The following is a 21,712-nucleotide window of genomic DNA, read 5'->3' as shown; positions in this document are numbered from 1 at the left end:
ATGTATAAAAAATAAGAATATAAATAAAAGCCAACATCAGACACGCGAGGGACACTTTTCATAATGCATTAACGTACTTCACCTGTGCAGGCCCCCCAGCTACGGGGGATGGAAGAGAGTGCTCGCATTGAAGGAATGCACATTTACAGCGCCCGCTTCCAAATTCCAAAACGAATTCGTCGCATCTGCGCGGGCGTGTTCGTCGGGTGTCAGACGGCAGGGCCTTTGCATCAGTGGCGGCACTGGACCCAAAGCGAACCAAGACAATGCGCAGAGGGCCCCCAACAGCCAGCTCAAGGATTCATTGTCTTTGAGCTGTACGCCTTTTGGCGTCCTCTGGTCTAGCACCGTTTGAGACGAGGCTCAAAAGAAAGCTGTTTCTGGTGTGGACTCATCAGTTTCAAAGACAATGTATGGTTTATCAGTGTGTTTTTTTTTGCATTCGGACCACAAGTATTGTGGTTAATGCAGACATGATTCCTTGTAAAAAGGTTTCAGTTTTGTTGCCAGAAAAAGGGGAAAAACCCTATTCTAAGAACAAAAAGTCTGGTTTGCATCACATATCAGCCCCAATTAAAATGGTAATAAATGTAGCGAGCTAATCAATACAAGAATCAAATTGTCTATTATGTCTATCTTGTTTGCATCTATTAAGTTCTAAAATAATATATTTATATCTTCTGTTACCTTAATATGATTTTAACAGGGAAATACGTTTCTGTTTACGGCCCCCAATGAGCCAGCAAGGCCACTTACTTGCATATACTGTACGGGACCCTTGCATCACAACGCAAAGCAGAGATATCTCCAAAATAAAATAAACTTCATAATCAAAGCTGTAAAGTTACGTGTCAAGTGAATGTGTAACATCTCTGTTTATCAACTATTATCACGCGTGTTTATCCTGGACATTCTCACACTGAGTCTCAATTCTGTTCGCAGTAGGAGACAATATTGCTATTTTTTGTATATTTCAGCATTGGGATGATCGGCCAATACCAGTTACATTGTGTAGGGTTTTTTTTATTTTGCTATGGGAGGAAACTTGAGAGCCCAGGAGGAAACCCAAGCAGAGCAGGCAGAGAAAATACAAACTCCACATTGTTGGAAATCGAACCCAGGGCCATTCTGGCTGTGAGGCGCAAGTGTTGCCACCGTGCCACCCCGCAACCCCACGTATGTATCAAACACAGTTTTGAGCTGCTAAAGAATGACGCACGTTCGAACGCGCGCGCACAAGTTGAAACAGTACTGCGCGTGAGAGGCGGGAAAGACAAGACGTGAGCTTGTTACTACAACAAACAACGAAGGCAGTAGTTGCATTGACGGCCCTGCGGACTGCCACTGATGAGCGGTTATCTGAAACCTTGCTAAATGAACGTGCACTGAATGTCCAATGCTGGCACAAACACTCATCTCTTGTATGAGAACTGAACAAAACAGCGACGTGATTCACGCGAGTCACCCAGCAACAGCCGCGCTCTTGACTTACCCTCAACCTCGGTGTCAGAATATCATATTACTTGGTTAACTTAATTCGACTTTTCCCAAAGTAATTTTCCTACCGCACATGAAATGAAATTCTAGAGGTGTGACCGCATTGCCAGCAACCTCACGATCAATACGGCAGCCTCAGGGAAGTCACACGCTTGCCACGAAGCTCATGGTGCACCCTAAATCGCATGCGCACACACACCGTGACAGATGCGGATACCTGATGCACAAGTCGAAAATTACAATCTATCCAGTGTGCAACCGTGGTCATCCAGAACAGACCGGGCAACGGATATAACGACACAAACACGCCGGAGACATCACGGCGATCATACACTGCTCCCCGGCTCCTGACGCGGCCGTCTGGCTTGACCACCTCAATGTGAAATTGTAGCCAATGCTCTGCATCTACCATCAGCAGCGTACGCAAAAAGAAGATGACGGTCGACCTCGTGCACGTGAAGCCGCATGGTCTCTGCTGGCGGATCACAGCACAACTGAGACACGGCATCGGCAGCGGTCCAGCGTGTCACTGTGTGTGACCAGGGGAGCGGGAGTGCAGGGGTTAGCGGTATGGGGCTCCGCATCAAGTCACCCGAGTTCGATTCCTGCTCAAATGAGTACCTGGTGCGGTGTGTAAACATCAGCACTGGGAGACAAAGCCGTGTCACCCACCGCTCGTGTTCCTTGCTGGCCTTTATAGGTGATCGCTATGTATGTACGTATGTTGAACATCTTTCACACCATACATAGCCAACTGTGCAAAATCGGAGGTGCGAGTAAACGTAAAAATATTAGTTTAACACGTAGGCTTTCGCGACCAATATTATTCATAATAAAGTTTTTTTTGGGATTAGATTGCGTCATTTATAAATGTGTCGCAACCCTCCACGAAGCGTCATGCTCAAAAATTGTAAATGTTGTCGATTCACTCTTCAACACAACGGTGGGCTAAAGTAGTGAACTATTTGTCTTTTGTCAGCGTGACACTTTTTTTACGGATTGACCGTTTCGGGTGGTGGAGGGTTGTGACACATTTATAATTAACGCGATATAACCCAAAAAAAAAAACTTTATTATGAATAAAAATATTGGGCAACATTTTAAGCAATGGACGTTCTTTATCGCAGATAGATCTCTCTCTAACTTAGCTTTAAATTATTATTTTTACCGTAAAAAAATTGAAAATTTTACGTACAATGATGTGATGGCTTTTTCGGTGGCAGATTTGTTCCGGAGAGGTAATGCGTATTAACCAAAAATATTTTATTGACTTGAGTTGAGCTATTTCTGCTTATTCAGATAGATCTCTCTGTTGTGAAGAAGAGTCATTGCCTGAAGTGTCGCCTATTGTAGATATATATTCCTCTCTATGGGGCAGCGTTATTGATGAACGTGTTGAATATTTATTCCGCTGCAGCGCACAGCCTGGGCAGGCCAAGCAGCGGTGTGAGTCTGGGCCAAGTGCAGAAGGGCCTTCGGCCGTCGCACACAAAGAGGGGAAACTGAAGCTGGCTCCAATATCCTGTGGCAGGTGGAGTTTGCAGATTTGTGGTGTGAATTTCTGCCATGAATTTCTGCCGTGAGAACACAGAATTGGCACACGGAACCATGCGGCGTTGGGCATGGGGAGGGCCCTGGGTGCAAGCGGCGATTGCGTGGCCCGCAAGTTCCAGCGCCTCGCAGGTGGCAGCTCTGCAAGGGTGGATTCGTGCAGGGTAGAGGCGACTCAAGGGCTACGGGATAGCGGTAGCAGTACAGCAAGTAGGCTGTCCACCTATATTCTACACAATCAGAAATCTTAATTTATACTGGAAGAATCCGATACGCTATGAAGCTCTTTTTCACAGATGTCCAGTAATTGGCTGGTCAGAAAGTTACAGCTGCTACCGTCAGTCTTGTTCTTGTGTCTGGCAAGGTGAAATTAGGAACATTATATGTGTACGTCAGGGTTATTAAGCCATTGGATAACCTCTCTGGAGGATTGGTGGATGAGGCAGTGAACTGATGCAATGAAGGGCCAGTTCATAAAAAAAACATGTTTTTACTCTTTGGCTCTTTCGGTGAAGTCACGTAGAAAGAAAATAAATTAAATAATAGAGTATGACGTTTCGACTGCAACACAAGCAACCGTCATCAGGTAGAACTCAATTTGAGAGAGAGACAAAACACAGACACGGAGACACACAGACAGACACACAAGCAGAGAGAGAGACAACACAGAGACTCACAGAGAGAGACGCACAACATAGACACACAGACACCCAATGCCTCTGTGTCGAGGCCTTAAATAGAGAAAGAGGGGGGGGGGGGCACCGAGAAAGTTGAGTCTGCTGGAGCAGAGAAATTAGCATGTCAATGAAAGACCCAACAAGACTGGTAAGCGACCGAGGGAGAGAAAGAGCCAATGGACCTATGAGAGCCTGGTAAATTTTAGAGAGAGAAATAGGCAGTTTGAGAAAACAAGAGGACAGAAATATTTCGACGCATCAGAAGATTTCCCTTCTTGTCAATTATTTTCTTGGATTAAATAATGGCTGCTCTGCAGTCAAAGCAATACTCACAATGGCGCCATTTAATTACCTGGGAAAACCTTACTCAGTCTCAAGACTCCTCTTCTGGAGGGTATTGCATCTTGATGATTGGCAATGAGCAGTTTGCTACATGTGAGCGGGAATTGGGAGTACGCAAAGAAAACCCACGCCTACGAGGGAGCAACATTCAACAGCGCTACACGGATGGATCCAACAATCCACTGATTGACTTCCATCTTCTGGCCACTTCACAGCCCGGTGAACAATTCTGATATGTTCACAGTACTGTAAATGTGCTTTGCATGAACGCACTCTACCAGCCATAACAAACTATTTTCATCTTTTTTGTCTATTCATCTTGCGAGATTTTGCTGGAGAACTAACCCACGCGAATACCTGCCGATATTTGATGTGGAACACGTTTGAAATGGATTGCGTATGACATGTGTTTGGTTTTAGAGCCTCGTTTTGGCATTCAGCTGAAGGGTTCTTAAACTGGCATGGTTTACAAATATTTAAGCCAAAACACACAGCGATTCAAGTTGCCTAATATCTATGCTATTATTAGGCTCTTGACCATGAACAGCTCACAATAAAAATGTACTAAACACACCAATGTTGCAGTTTACAAATTCCAAACAGCTCCTAATAATAACTATCATCATAATAACGTTAATTGCTTACCCAGAAAAGCTGCAGAGTCACCAAGCCCATTTCTTTCAGGAGGGTCCTGCATTGGGATGTGTGGCCAATTCCATTCATGAGCGTTTGGCCCATGTGACAAGAAAACCAGGCGCATAGAAAGGGGATTACACTCGAGAATCCATACTGATTAATGCAATACAATTACTCTGCTGCTATTTCCTGGCCACTTTTGCTGCCAGTCGTTATGGGAACTCCGCAAATATTTATTTGTGGAAAATACGTCAACGTGATACATCGCGATTTCATTGAACATATCGTTAAGTATACACACAAACAATCGGTCTACAATTTTACATATTGTGTATCAACAAAGGTAAAGGTGCAGCCCTGCAACTTCGTGCTGGTGCCACTGCTGCCTTGGTTGTTTCTATGCAACGGTAGTGAATGAGAGCTCTCTTTGAAAATGTTTACGGTTTTCTTTAAAACCGTTTTCAGGAGACGTTTTAGCTTAAAAAACAATAATGATGCTTAATTATTAGACATCCAGAAACAGTTTTTTTTTTGGGGGGGGGGGGATAATTCCCAGAATTACCCTTCAATGAATCATATTAAATGCGCACATTAAATTACCTAAATGAGCGCGGGGGAATTAATTAGGCCAGCCGCCGACGCAATTACGTCTAATCGGTTACCATAATATTCCTGTCCTCTTCCGGGCTCTCGTTGTTGTGGTTTTTTTTCTTCAGACGGCCCGTGTTTGCCCTGGCGCTCTTGACTTTTACGCGGTCGCTGAGAAACGCGAGGAATTCCAGGGCCAGGCTCACAAACAACGGGACGAGTTGGGCGACGTTTGAGCGTCAACCACTCATCGTACCATCGCTCATCGTGGAAGAGAAGATATCGGTCAATGAACAACGAGGCAGGGCTCGTCCGCTGTTTACAGCCCTGAGGCAGGCAAGGAAAATCCACAATCCTACGGCAGGGACGAGTCTTTCCATAGGACAGCCACTGTTGACTTCCTCACCAAGTGGTCATCATTCTTCATCATGGGACCTCCTTTGCCAGTACCAAAATATACTAATAGGGGTTTTCCCCTTTTTTCTGGCAACAAAACTGATACCTTTTGCAAGGAATCATGCTTACATTAATGACAATACTTGCAGTCAAATGAAAAAAAAAATACTCTGATAATTTATGCATTGTCTTTGAAACTGATTGGTCCACACCAGAGACAGCTTTCTTTTGAGCCTCGTCTCATATGGTGTTCGACCAGATGACGCCAAAAGGCGCATTTGACTGCAAGTATTGTGGTTAATGTAAGCATGATTCCTTGCAAAAGGTATCAGTTTTGTTGCCAGAAAAAGGGGAAAAACCCTATTAGTATGGTCATCATTCTGTCGACCCCTGAACGATGATGGGCTAAGTGAACCCCCGGCCAGGATTTGAACTCACAACGTTCTGATTGCTAGCACATTGCTCTACCGCTGCGCGACATCACCGGTTAGATGCGAGAGTAGAATTAATTGATTAAAATGAATAACTGTACTCGCCGTACAATCATTGACTCACCTGTGCAAGAAACAACTGAGTTTAAACTCCCCCTATCCGTTACCATGGCAGTGAGACTTGCAGTTCCATGTATGGATGCACATAAAAAAAACTCATCTCGCATAAAGAGCTTGTATATAATATTGCTACACGTGTTAACCAGGTTAGATAACTTAAATAGATTGCTCTTGTCAGAAAAATGTGGTTATCCAGTAGCATTTTGCTTGCATGTAAGTATGTATGTATTTCGAACTTCTTTCGCAAAGTACAGGAGCCAACCATGCTCATCGGAGGTGCGGTGAGAAAGAAATGAGTTTTCAATCTCGATTATTTAAAAGTGCACAGCTCCAGTAGCTTCCCAACATCAGAAGGAAGAGCTTTCCAGACGGCCGTAGAAGTGCATCTGAAGGTGCGCGATGCGGTGACTGTCTTTGTTTCATTGCTGCCAAAAGCCACCGCGAGGATGACCGGAGTTCGCGTGAAAATGTTTTTTTTTCCGAAATAAACCCGACTACTGACAAGACCCAAAAGGTTAAAACTGGTCTAGGATTTGCTTTCTTCAACAAAGACTGCTGCACAACATTGATGTGGAGAGTCAATAGGCCGATAGACAAAACACATTTGTATTCATATGTAGGGATACAGAGCAGAATTCAAATTTTCGATATATTTATAGTTTTTCTGCAAAAATATATTCTATAGGATCATACCAGTATAGGTTCAACGTGATCCCGCAAGTGTGAAACAAAAAATAATGCATTCACGAATCGATCCCATTACTCTCAACTACAACTGAATTCATATCATTGCCGTGGGGTGAATCGTGAAAAAAAGAAATGTATTAGTCATAGAGCACACACGTTTTCCATCTCTTGAAGGTTTAACACTCACGATGCGCTATTTTTAATATCCGAATGTGCAAAGTGTTAGTGTGCGGCGGCGGCACGCAGCACTAACGCCACGCAGCTATAAACATGAGCATTAGGTTTGCTTGCCGAGCACGGCACATCGCTGCGCCAGCTCAACGGATTTTGGCCGACGTTTCAAAGCAGGAATAGCAGAGGAGCAGCTGCCAGCGGTTCGCGCTCGTTACTTGGGGTCTCATACCATTAGTTCGCAAATCTCTGGGCTTGCACCCTCCATTGGCCTTACGATTGAGAGATTGGTAAACCTGAAATGTTACCCCAAGGTTATAGTGGGTGGGTGAGTGAGTGAGTGGGTGAGTGAGTGGGTGGGTGGGTGGCTGAGTCGGTGGGTGGGTGGGTGAGTGGGTGAGTGGGAGGGTGAGTGGGTGGGTGAGTGGGTGGGTGAGTGGGTGAGTGGGTGGGTGAGTGGGTGAGTGGGTGAGTGGGTGGTTGAGTGGGTGGGTGAGTGGTTGAGTGGGTGAGTAGGTGGGTGAGTGGATGAGTGGGTGGGTGGGTGGGTGGATGAGTGAGTGGGTGGGTGGATGGATGAGTGGGTGGGTGGATGAGTGGGTGGGTGGGTGGATGAGTGGGTGGGTGGGTGGATGAGTGGGTGGGTGGGTAGATGAGTGGGTGGGTGGGTGGATAAGTGGGTGGACGGACCGTCTTTAGAGAGCCGTGGCATGATATTTATTTCGCCACACGTTCTACACAAGGGCAGAAATACAAGGGATAGTGTCCATTATTAAGGCTGGCAAACGCGCAAAATTGGGGGTTGTTTGGCCAGCACTATGCCAGGCTGCCTTTGTCTCCCCCATGCCAATGTTTATGCACCACACAAGGTGCTCATTAAGGTTGACCCAGGACCAGTTTAGATGTTCATCATCGGTGTTTGTCGTGAGCTGGAATTGAACTCGGGTCACCAGACTCATAGCAAAGTGCCCTAACCAGGTCCTGGACCTCCACCTGGACGATTCAGCCAGTACCTGTGCTTTGTGTAAACATCAGCATTAGGGGAGACAAAGGCGGCTGGACGCGGTGCTGGCCACCCACTCCACCGTTTGCCATGCTGGCCTCCATAGGTGCTCACTAATAGTACTTGCCCAAGTCTTTTAAGGCTACATGGGGAACCTTTGTCTTTGGAGTGGTGGCACAATGACTCGCAAAAGCCTTATTAGGTTGTCGCCAACGGTGCTTGCCGGCGTGGTATATAATGATGTACGTGGGATACAATATACGCCGTATTGGTGTGTGTGTAATGCAGGTAATGACTTGAAAATGGGTTATTAAAAATGCACAGATGTGCACATTATTCTTTTGAACTTATCAATTTTTGTAATAAATTCAATGCACTTATTCTATTACATGATTAGGGAATAGGGATCAGTTTCAAAATAATCAGTGCTCGTTAAAACACAACTTTCAACGACCACAAATGTGGACGCATTATTTACTAATTTGGTCGAGTGGTGGCTGATAAAGACCGATTCGTTTAAAAATTTGTGTTTTTAATTTATCCAACTGCCAGAACTTAAACCCCCATAATGAGTTCCATGCAAACCCAAAAGGGGAGAGAGAATAAAACATGTTGTCTGCTGTCAGCACAATTACAACATTATCACCAAAAGGCAAAAAAGAAAAATATATAATTCCTCATTATAATCTCTCATGAATGTTCTTTGCATCATTAACAACGGAGGCCAATTAATCACAGGGCCACGATTCCAATGGATAAGGCCCCATGGGCGCTTTACTTGCCACTCGTGGTTGACTTCGTGAGATAGCCCACGTGGAGACCCGGACGTTTGGCCGCTGCGGTGGCTCGGAGATGTTATCTACCTCGCCTGGTATGCAGGAGGTCGGGGTTCGATGCCGACCCTGACGCCTGCTGTATATTTCTCATTAGCACGTTCTCCTCGTGATCACGTGGATTTTTCTCCAGGTCCTCCAGTTTTTCCCTCCATAGTCATAATCAGCGTGCGTTTAGAGTATTTGGCTGCTGTAAATTCCCGCATAATAAGCTACTTCGTTGAGCTATCATTTGTGGCCAGGTCGCTTATGAAAGAGCTATACAGCTGAGTGGGCTTTACCTGGTAGAAGAAAAATGTTTTTTTATAGTTTAGTTGTGGAAAAACAAGGGGAAAACGCATTGACAATGCACTGGGGCCATGTCTAATAATGTCAGAACCAAACTATATATTTTTAACCATTAAAAGTCACGCAACACTATCTTTATGCATTCACAACTTACGCTGCGTGGATTTCGGTTTTTCTTTGTTTCGTGTGCGGTGCTGTCCACAACCTTGACTGTGAGATTGAAGAAGACTGGTGAAAAAAAAGAAAGACACGAGTCAGGAAAACAACATCGTATCACCAATGTGTGTATGGTTGGCAATTTCACGAAAAAAGAACACATCGCTGCATGCTGGTGCGCTGGATGCTGGCTACTTCTCTGATTGCTTAAGTCAGCCTGGAATAGATATGGGATGATCGCGAATACAGAAAATTGCGTTCACTTGATCCAGAGCCAGAGCATATCTGGCCAACATCACAATATGACAGTTTAATCCTGGTGCCGTTTTCTTTTCGGTAATTCTGTCTGCAGAAAGTTTCAATTTGTGGCTTGGTCGGCTTAAAAATACAAAATTGCCTTTTAGAAATCCCACGATGCCAGCCATTCACACTGCGAGTGCCAACATTTAAGAGAGCGCCAGATTGCCAAACCGCTGCTCAATTTCCCATTATTTATCTCATTCGCTCTCAATTCTTTTTTTAGAATTCAATCTCCCTCTCATCACCTCTCCTACCCTCATCGGACGCCCTCTCCATATCCCATCCCCTTCCCTCTTGCCGCCTCAATGTTTCTCCCACTATAGATGCCTCTTTCGCTCTCAATAAGTCCTCGCGGAATTATTCGCTTTTCATTTCCCCACGTCTGCATTCATATTGCTCTCCTGAATCCTCTGTCACCACTCGCCCCTTCCCACACGCCACCTCTCTTGAGCAGGGCACATGGATTTAATTTGTGGTCAACAAACATGCCCAGCAGGCAGGGCAAGCGATGGCGAAATAGCAGTTCCAGCGACTGAATTTAATCATCTCCCCCAAAGTTAAACCAGCTTTGGTTCTGAGTGCACACCACATCCACGCTAAGAATTCCACGTTAATTACTCACCCTCTTGTTTTAATAAGGGTCACCATTATACAATTTCCTCCCAGCCAATCAGGATGGATGGTGGTCAGACAGCAGAGACAATCCAGAATTTTGTTTTATTCTTCAGTCCAATCTTAAGAGATAAAATCATACTTTAAAAGATGCATTAAATAGACGCTATCTTGGAGCTACACTCACGAAGACTGATACTTAAATTGTCAACACAGCCAATCATCAGGTTGGGTGTGGTGGGATAAAGTGTGCGTACTCCCACCTAGAGTGGAAGAGTAGGCCAACATACCCACTAGAGGGGCTCTCTAGTGGCGGCCCTTCTGCCAACAGTGGCATAAACAAACGATGCATAATATTTTTTTATGAACTAGAAACAAGTTTTATTTTACCACGTAAAGCCCACTAAGCTATAAGGTATTTTTCAGAAACGACCTGGCCACAAATGATAACTCAACAAATTGGCTTATCGTGTGGAAAATTATAGCAGCCAAATACTCTAAGCGCACGTTTATAAACTTGGAGGGAAAAACTGGAGGACCCAGAGAAGAATCCACGTGACCATGGGGAGAGAGACACGCAAACTCCAAATATACATACGTCAGGGTCGAACCCAGGACCGCCTGTATACCAGGCGAGGTAGTTAACATCCCGCCACAAGCAATTGCAGGGCTCCACCTTTACATTTAACAACATTATCCATCTTATAGACTCACCCCACCACCATTTCGGCTCCACTACTCACTCCATTTAAGCAGGGAGACACTTTTATCCAGTTTTCCAACTTCGCTATTACCTAGTGTGAATGGCCTTGTTGTGACACTCGGTGCAAAGTTTCCAAATGTCAATTGCATTTGCTGGTGCCAATTTGGACGATGGCCATGAGCGACTGCGTTTTTATTGCAGAGCTGTTTGTTTGGGTCTTGGGCACGGTGCGTGACAGAACGCGAACGGAAATAAAAGCCTCGTCGCCTGCTCATTCACCATTTCTCAGCGCCAAATACAACAGAGCCAAAACGCATAATTTCTGAAAGAAATCACCCAATAAGCGAGCTCATTGCCACAGCAAGGCACCCATTCACACAGACTCTTAAGCAACCTCATTAATAACTCTTTTACGGTTTATAGCGGTCACGAAAAATACCCTTAACGGCTCAATGAAAACGCCACCAACAAAGACGCTTGCTTTACTGTAAATGTGCTGTGAGCGTAAAAGAAAAACGTTTCAGTGAAGAGTCTCAATGACTTCGTAAATCTAATGAGGCTGCTGTGTGCGGCCCCTTAAATTATACAAAACGAAGTCCACAGAAATAAAGAGGCATTACCCGAGTTCCGTGTTCAGGAGAAGTTTTTGCACGGGTGTAAAAATGAGTTAAGTTTACCGACACGCGCAATGATTGCCAACAACACGATCAATGTATGCAATTTGAACAAAACTAAAATGTGGGAAAGTCAATGTTGTTACACTGCCTGTTAAAGCCCAAGACGCGATGAAAATCCTGAATGTATCGCTATTCTGAATGAGTTACAGCGACAAGCATAATCGTATACACAATTACATATACACCGAATTCTGGGGATTATAACACACTTTTTTTCCCTTCATTAGAAAAAACGTTATAGGTGCATGTTGTAATCTGTTAGCCGGGTGTCAATGCATGTGTGTTGGGGGAGCGATAGTGTAGCGGTTAGCGCGCTGCGCTACAACCCTGCGACCCGAGTTCGATTCCCGCTCATGGCCAACACTAGGTGTCAATTATTAAACCGGTTATGGGCCTCCCCTAGGTCGACTCAGCCTTAAATTAGTACCTGGTGCAGTGAGTAAACATCGCCACTGGGGGGGCAAAGCGGCAGGGAGTGGTGCTGGAAACCCACCCCTTGTGTTTCATGCCAACCTTCATAGGGGCTCACTAACCGCACTTGCCCCAACAGCCTGTTAAGTCTGTACGGGGGATCTTTGTCTTTGTTGCATTGGAAATAATTTATTGACACCAGGGTCAAATTTGGGGTGTGTCTTACTTTCTGGAGTGTCATATGTATGTGTGTATGTTGAACTTCTTTTGCACCATACGTAGCCAACCGTGCTAATTCGAGGAGTATTAACTCTATCGACATCAAAAAACACCACCACGCATGCAAATAACCGTTTAAATATTACCCAATCCTTGACTCTTCCATTAAAGTTAATGTCTTTAACAGGCACAAAAGGAACCCAAAAAGCACGTATACATCAAATAAACGATCCACCTTCACATAGCCCGTATGTACATATAGCAACAGATGTAAATAATAATAATGATGATTGTTTTCAGCCCTTTGCCAATCGACTGTTTAGTTGAAGGCAACCCAACTCTGGATCAGTGACGGAGTTTGTTTGACCGTATCTCAGTGCGGGTTTGTAAACGAAGGGCCTAAGGTGACCAGCTGAAATATCACTCGAAAATTGTGTTAGCCATGGGACAGGACTGTGCAGGTTCACAGCGCAGTGTGCCAACCACCGTGCCAGCACTCTACACCAAAGCCCTAACCTCTAATGGGAGACTTCCCTGGCTACGTTTTGGGGCGAGCCTCATACGTGGACACAAGACTCATTGGGAGAGAATCTTTTCACACTGGGGTGAGACCACAGCAGACACATCAGGGTCAGTGCTAAGAGGGCATAAAGTGACCTGGTAAAACAATTAAATGCACTTTGCTGTTTTAGAATGCTTTAGTCATCGCTATGTCATCATGTCTGTATTTGGTTATTGAGAGTGTTGTTTGTATTGTTTGGACTTTTAGAGTACATTGTAATCATGACGTTTTCTGAGATTCACACCGGCGATTTGTTTTATGTCAAATAATAGGGCTAACGATAACACAAAGACACAGACCAACACACAGGTCGCCGCATTTATGATCAAACATAGGAAGCTGGACATTTACTGAAACTCATATCGGTTGACTCAGACTTACATCCCTCCCTTATTGATAAAAAATAAGCACCACTTGGTTTGAAGTCAACAGTGTCTATCCTATGGATATGCTGGCTCATGCCATGGGATTATGGACTTACTACCACGAGCTCGGGACTAAATATTAAAAGAAGTGCTGACCCACTGCATAATTGAGCAGGCAGAGGCTTTGACTTTGTTCATCTAGTCCAATTTATTTGACTTTTTAAATATCCGATGCTTAAATTTCGATTTAAAGCTTTCGTGACTGCAGGGATTCATCTTCTTGGTTCTTTCGGTAAAGTCACATAGAAGGGAAGTAATAAAGTAATAAAATAATAAAAAAAGATAATAAAAATAAAACATAATATAATAAAACATAACAGCGTCTCCCCGACAGACCTGGTCATCACCTGAGGACGGATGCTTGCGTTGTGGCCGAAACGTCGTGAGAATTATTTTATTATGTTTAATTTTTATTATTTTATTATCCGACGCTTCTTTCCACCCAGAGAGAGGACGTATAAATTAATTATTTATATGTTGCTCACTCAAGGTTTAAAAAAAAACAATTGCTGCACTTCGTTCAACGTATTAGTGTGCGTTCTGTTATGCACACTGCATACATACAAACACACACACACTCCCACAATTCACAGGGCGTGCGGTCATTCTTGCAGCGGCGCTTTTGTCTGTGTAACTGCCTCTAACGTCACATGCCAGGTGTGCTTAATATCGGCGCTGAATGCGGCTACCGGCTTATTGTTGGGCGGTTTTACCTTCACGATTCAAATAAATAACACTTAAAGCAGGCAGGCAGGCAGGCACGCATGCAAGTGCACCGCCAAGTTCGTGATGCCTGTCGCAATTTTGTCCGATCGAGTTGGCAGCGCAAATGTGCGGGTTCAGGAACTCGCGCAGTCACTCCCCTGCCTGGCCGAGGGAGGAGTGGTGTGTTGGCAAGATGTTAACGCCCTCACCGAGTATGCAGGAGATCGTTGGTTCGATTCCCAGCCTGACGCCTGCTGTATAATTGGAGTTTGCACGTCTCTTTCACCGTGGTCGTGTGGATTTTTCTCCGGATCCTCCAGTTTTTCCCTCCTCATTTATCAACATGCGCTGAGAGTATTTGGCTGCTATACATTTTGCACGTGATAAGCCACGTTCTTGAGCTATCATTTGTGGCCAGATCGCTTCTGAAAAAGAGCTATAGAGCTCATCGGGCCTTACCTGGTAAAATGAAAAGTTTAGCTTAAATTTCGATTTAAAGCTTTCGTGACTGCAGGGATTCATCTTCTTGGTTCTTTCGGTAAAGTTATGTAGAAGGGAAATAATAAAATAATAAAAATAAAACATAATAAAATAATTCTCACGACGTTTCGGCCACAACGCAAGCAGCCGTCCTCAGGTGAAAGAAAAAAAACGCCACTTTTTTCAAAAAAATTATTACTGTGGGTTTCACACCTGATGATGATTGCTTGTGTTGCAATCGAAACGTCGTGAGAATTTTATTGTTTTATTTTTATTATTTTATTATTTCCCTTCTACGTGACTTTACCGAAAGAACCAAGAATATTATTCACGAGTGCGAGGGCTTCAAAGTGAGACGATGCCACACCAGGCTCTCTCGATCTAAACGTTAACCCTTTGAGCGGCTCCCCTACCCCGTCGACGAACAAGGAAAGGGTCCAACAGAGTTCACAACTCGTCAGTAGAAAAACATGAATCAAGACAGACCCTCTCCCGGGGAATCTGAGGTCACATTCCCCTAGGAAATGGTAAATTATGGCATATTAGCCTCCTCCTTTCAAGCGGTTTGAAAGCCATGCTTTTGGGTTCAAAAGCCGGTGGGTTGGTAACTCAGAATCAGAATATTTATTATTTACACTGGAGGAATCCGATAAGCTACAAAGCTCGTTTTCAAAGATATCTTAGTTGGGGCGGGTCAGAACGTGACGAAGACATACAATACAACAACACGATAGGAGTGCAAAGTATACGAAAGGTAAACAAATCACTCGAAAATATCCACGTAAAACTAAAAAAAAATCTTACCAGGTAAAGCCCACCGAGTAAATTAACTTGTTTTTCAGAAGCGACCTCACCACAAATTAAGCCGAGCTGTACGTATGTTGAACTTCTTTCGCACCGTACGTAGCCAACCGAGCTAATCGGAGGTGCCGGGCTGCTCGGGGGAGACGGGTGTGCATTTGAGGTCCTGTCCTCTCTACATTCACCATCGGAGCGCCTGGTGAACGCTTTGGAGTGTGTGAGTTCGGTTGCTGTTTCTGGGGTAGGCTCAGCCGATTGATCTATTTTTGGGTTAGGCCCAAATTCGTAAATTTTTCTACCGAGGCTCCCACAAGGTCAAGCGAGAAGGACATGCGGCACAGTTTGGCGGTAGCTATCATAGAGTGCAGTTCGTGTCGCTAAAGTTCTCTGCGGCGAATACAACGTCTTTAAAAACAACGACGCTATGACTCTCTAAATAAAATTAACGCTAACCGCTTGCGCGTTCCGAGATTCAGCGGTGAACGGGACCCCACCCTGCAACTTGCAGACGTTGTGAAAATTGTCACGTTCTGAAAGTTTTTGATTCACCAACTCCGATCGGTGTAGTTCACCGCCAGTGCGCTGAAAAAATATGCTCGCAATCCAACTTTTTATCCGAGACGTGACGTTTCGTTCGGAATGTGAGCTTTGCATTTAGGGCGTTTGGCCCATTACACGAATGAGTGGTTAGTATACTCTTTGGTTCTTTCGGTAAAGTCACGTAGGTAGAAACAATTATAGATCACGACGTTTCGATCGCAACAACAAGCGACCGTCTAAGGTGAGAGAATCAGACTGCTGTGGACTAGGCATTATATTGACCACGAGAGGGGGGGAGGGGGGGAGGGAGGGGGGGTTGCCGTATCGGGCAAGAGGGTGGGGCCAGCGAAATAACCAAAGAGTATGGATTCCTGCAGTCACGAAAGCTTTAAATCACGATTGATTGGCTAGTGTCACGTGCGGGAAAAGCAGAGTGCCTGGAGAAAAGCCACGCATAAGAGGGGATACAAACTGAAAGGTAATTTCTGCACTGCCATCTCTTCGCCATCCCACAGGGCATTTGGGATTCCTAAAATAAGCACTGATGACAATGATGAAAATAAGTCCTACCACTGTGGGAAGTAAAACGTGGTTATATTTTTTCAGAGAGATCAGTTTCTTCTACGAGAATGTGAAATGTTCATCACCGGCCCAGGGGCCACCGGAGCAACAGATAAAATCTGCCATATTGCTCACTCGAGCACCAACTTTACCTCAATGTCTGGAAAAATCACCGCGTGGAGATCACGCGTTTATGCTCGAGCATCTGCGCATAACTCAGCAGACTAGCGGGATCCTAATAAAAAACACAATGGATTAGCGATTCTTGGCCGACAGAACGCTTTGAGACAGGCCATTATACAATCTACAGTTTTACATTTCCCACTGTACGACGTGCCGACCAGTTCGAAATGCTCCCCTTCATCATTTTCCGTTGCCGTCCAACATTTTCTCTCTCTCTCTCTCTCGGCACCTGTAAGATCGGCGCTCACGTTTCCACGCTCGCTTGCGCCAGGCACCAGGTGCTCGATCAGCTCCAGTTAAAGCCTCGCCGCGTCTGAAATCAAGCGAGCGAACGAAAATACCCCATCTCATGCTGAGCATGAGATTCCCAGTTCGATTTACTTGGGCTTGACTGCGAAAAGCAATTGGAAGTCCAGGGAAATTCTAGACTGTTTGATAGTAATGCTTTGCAGGAGGAATGTACACAGGCCAGCTTTCAGAATATGATGTGCCAATGGAAATATATTAATGAGCAACTCTGAACCTTACACGCCTGCAAATGCTAAATATACCGAGCAATATCTACCCACATTAACTCACCAGAATTGACTGGATGAATTTGGGTATTATGCATTGGTACATTTCGGTGTGTGTGTGTTAGCAACATTAACATTCATGTCAGAGGAAACCACTTAGGTGCCTCTAATATTACCATCACATTATCCCCAGTAAAGCATCATTATATTTTCCCTCTGTCTATGAATATATATAAAAAAAAATTGTAGGTGTCCGTGATTAAAAATAATAATCGTTATACACTTGTGTGTCTAACAAAGCGGTGGGGCGGTTGTGGCTGTGCACGTGACCAGTGCCGGATTATCCTCATAGCACAAGTGGCTACATATGCTACGGGCCCCGCACGTTCAAGGACCCCGCCCCTAAACACTTTCAAGCTATCAATTCCGGTTCAGTGATTCTGCACTTTCTCTATTACTATAGTACTATACCGCCTTCAACTTTTATGAACGACTTGGTGTTTAAGGTTAGCGATTTGTCGTATTATCTGGCTGTATAGCAAATGAAAATGGACAATTACCTTACTGTGCAAGTAAAACATCTGCGTTTACATGTTTTGTATTATTTAGGGCCCCTTTATAACATATGCTACAGGCCCTGCACTAGCATCATCCGGCACTACACGTGACTTGTAATCCAGCGTCGTGGAGGCAGCTAGGGTTGGTGGATCACGGAAACTCTGGGCGTCCAGGAGCCACTGTGGCTCGCCCAGGAGAAGGCAGTACAGCAAATGTGGACGAATATCACCTTGTACCACGTGTGTATTGGGAAGTGTTGTCCCATGTACACGTGGGTTTTCTCCAGGTGCTCTCAATGCCTCCCACAAATATAAATACTCTTCATTTAATTGGCCGAAATTTTTGTGAATTGTGCAGTCTTGCGATTCCTCACACGAATGACACTTTGATACAAACTTCAAACTCAAAGCACATGCGCAGTTGGTTTTGTGCTCCGTTCTCTTTGCTTCAGTAATTTATTTGTTTTGCTGTTGTTTTTTTTCGGTGACCCAGGTCAGTATTGCAAATGAGACTCCTATTCTGGTCTCTCTTGAGTTCTCACCCTGGTTACATGAAATCAACCTGAAACAGGGTCAACCAAAGGAGGCAAGGCACACAGGGTCTATTAATGCGGGGCAGGCAAGAGCACACTCAGAGCAGTGCTGGATTCATTATGGTTACGCGTATGAACTTAAGCTACGTGCCCTATCCAAGATCTGCAGCCAACGAGCCTTATTTGATGTTCGCGGTCATGTTTATGCACATGTTTATATGTTGTGGCTGGGCACAATTATAGAATAATACAGATTTGGAGTAAAAAAAAAAGCGAACCTTCCAGCACTCTCTTTTTGCAATGACTTCATTGTTATTTTAGTAAACACGTGCATAATGTTTTCTGTGGTTGTTAGCAGATGTGACACAGGATAGCTGGAAATAAATTACTAAATTCGCACAGTTGACGCAACATCCTTTCGTTAATGCAAATGTAATGCACTCTCATGGCGATGTCATGCCATGTATAATTTTAACACAGTGTATGTAAATAAAGACATCCAATTCTTCATGGGTACTGCGTCTCTTTTACAATTTAAAATAACACAAGTATTTTTTTTAGCACGGTTGGCTATGTACGGTGTGAAAGAAGTTCAACATACATATGCATACAGAAATAGTCCGGAAACTGAACTGCACCCTAAGCTTTCACTCTGAATAACTTGGACTGTGCAGTTTTATTTGAATATGCAGTTTGTTTCTAACTTTTTATGCCGCACGCAATGGCACTCAGCAATAAGATGAATCTAACAATTCGCCCAATGCCCTCTTCACACAGAGCAGTGAGACACAGAATGGCCTTCGTGAGAAGAAAAAATAAACTCTTCTATTATATCCAAGCAATGGAACATCCTCCGGGGGAGATAAAGGGATGAAATCAGCTCGTGTGCAGATGCTATATAGATCATTACATCGCAGGGTAACCGGCAGTCGGTGATGGCTCGCGGAGGCCTTCATCCAACAGCGTGTGTTGATCGTGGCTGTTGGTGATGATTAATGTCGAGCATGATGATTTACAAAAATGTGGAGACCATCCCTCATGGCTGTTTGTACTGTCGGTGCTTTGCGATGCAAAAGCACCAACAGTACAAACTTCCTATCTCATTTGCCGGTTCCAGAAGGGCTCGCTGAACGAGCGGCACCCCACCTGCCACGTTGGATATTGAGGGCAATGTAACACAAGTGTCGCCTGCTCAGTGCCCGATGCTAAAAATTGTTCTGTGCAGCCCAGCGTGGCCAGACACCTGTTTGCGTTACAATGCCATGGAGTCTATTTCTAGTCCTGCCAATCCATCGAGGGTCATTGACCTCATATCTTCGTGCATCTGCATACCCGTTCATCCAACCATTCATTCGAAGTTTTTTTTTCTTGCAAGCATTAGCCCAGATGGTTAAACAGAACTATTGAAACGTACAAATCAGAGACATCATTCAACGTATGCATGCATGCCAAACTTCTTTCGCACCGTACGTAGCCAACCGTGTAATTGGAGGTGCGGTCCAATTAGAAAGGTAAGTGGGTTTCGTACAGGACACTTCGCTGAAGATTATGACCAATAGACGGGACTGGTGTTGGAACGGCAACCAAGGGACAGCACGCGCCCAAGAACACGAAAACTGTGGAGATGTAGTGATGGGTGCCACGGTGGTGAGATGTTAACTACCTCGCCTAATATACAGGAGGTTGTGGGTCCGATCTCGACCCTGAAACCTTTTGTATATTTGGAGATTGCGTTCTCTCTCCCCGTGGTGGTGTGGATTTTTATCCGGGTCCTCCGGTTTTTCTCTCGACATTTAGAAGCGTGCGTTTAGATTATTTGACTGCTATAAAGTTCCACATGATGAGCCACTGTTTTGAGCTTTCATTTGTGGCCAGGTCGCTTCTGAAAAAGAGCTATATAACGCTGAGCCTTACCTGGTAAAATAAAAAAACAGTTTAGCTTTTTGATCGGCGATGAGATCGGCTCACGAAAAAGAACTCCAGCATCGCAAAATCATGACAGATGGCAAAAGTGTGGGGAGCCGTGGCAAGACCATGGCTCATAATGAGAACGACGACGATGACGATGACGACGACGTTTTGAACGACTGTGAAATTCATTTTCCGAGTCTCAGGTTGCACACTGAGCGTATCGACGCAATGTTTGTGACACCAGCAGTTGTGTGCGAAGACTGCGGTGGATTAATACGCCAAAATGAAAGGTTGAAATATGACTCTGTGACCTTTCCCTACAGGGTTTTACAATTTATTATAAATTATAACCAACACCAGGGTGTTTTTTCTTTCCCTAAGCAACGACCGTGACACATGGACTGACTCAATGATGGCCAGCACCAACACAAGGCCAGAAACCTATAAACATTGCCACATGCGGGCCACATTTGAAACTACCAAGCAGTCGTTCTTTTTGCAAAGAAAGATATTGTACCTTGGTAAAAAGCCATTGTGTGCAACAAAAAAGTATGAGTGTACCAAGTGAAAATTCGTGCCAGGAATTGCAATGTGGCTGACATGGAAGGAGGAGCACATCGGTGAGAGAACATATTCCAACTGTCAGCAAAAGTGAGATTGGTCAGGATATCTACAGCCATGATCAATCCACGACTGGATGAAGGCCTCCCTACGCTGTCATCGCCTCGAATGAACCTGCGATTTTTTAAATCCACCCAGCACCTGTACATGAACCGATTTCATCGCTCCATCTCCTTGCGGGGCAAATCTTCTCAGACCAATTCCATTCCTTGGTGGCCACTACATTATTATTTTTGACCATCAAATATCACCACCTCTTGCGATGTCATCCGGCATAAGCCCGCTTACTTTTCTAAAAATTTTGAATGATAAGAATACAAATTTTGATTGGGCAGGGAAGGCTCACTGGCCAACCTGTGCAATTACTTCACTGAAAAACACTGAAAGCGAAATTTTAAACAAACTGTGAACAAAAATATATTTCCTCTGGAATTCTGAGCCCCTTTTTTCCCCTAACGGCGTGCTTGCAGATAAAATACAAGGTCACGAAGACAGCGATGGCAAGGTCACGTGCTAGGGTAACTCCACTGATGGTAAGCTGCGTGATTGTAGTCTCCTCTCTCCAAAACAGTGAACCGTAGGGAATGTCAACACCAACACTGGTGCCCCGACGATAACGAATACAAAAAAAAATACTTTCACACTCTGTGGTTCCCACTGCCATCATCGCCCTTGCCAATGCTCGGTCTGTCTCCAAGACAACTGCACACGAGGCTCTGCCACTTTGCGCAGTGGCTTTTAATGCCGTGGCTTTGGTGAGACACAGTCTGGACACCACCAGCAGCGAGTGGATTATGCGTTCAACAGCCCCCCCCCAACCCCACTTACTTTGTCTCAAGGCGCTGTCCACGTCTGAGAAAGGGCTTTTAGCCCAACGAGAGAGAGAGAGCGAGCGAGCGCATGGTCAAGGAACACGCCGCGTGCCAGCCATGGGATTTAGGCGGGTTCAAAGGGGGTGGGTGGGTGGGTGGTGGGGGCACTTTGGGTTGGGCACGACACCGGGGTGGGTGGCAGTGCGAA

At 44.8% G+C, this 21,712-nt stretch overlaps 1 protein-coding gene across 5 annotated transcripts in view; it reads right to left on the bottom strand.

The window, feature by feature from the left end:
- LOC144931680 (extracellular sulfatase Sulf-1-like) overlaps positions 1 to 21,712 on the bottom strand; it is a 172,146-nt gene that overhangs the window by 77,421 nt on the left and 73,013 nt on the right. For all 5 annotated transcript variants that reach the window (XM_078855819.1, XM_078855816.1, XM_078855822.1 and 2 more), the window contains one exon: positions 9,375 to 9,448. The gene's annotated coding sequence lies outside the window, so the exon portion shown is untranslated. The remainder of the gene's footprint in view (positions 1 to 9,374; positions 9,449 to 21,712) is intronic.

This window comes from Lampetra fluviatilis, chromosome 4 (genome assembly GCF_964198595.1).
Source record: "Lampetra fluviatilis chromosome 4, kcLamFluv1.1, whole genome shotgun sequence".
NCBI classification, from domain to species: domain Eukaryota; kingdom Metazoa; phylum Chordata; class Hyperoartia; order Petromyzontiformes; family Petromyzontidae; genus Lampetra; species Lampetra fluviatilis.
This window is presented reverse-complemented; position numbering and strand designations above follow the sequence as displayed.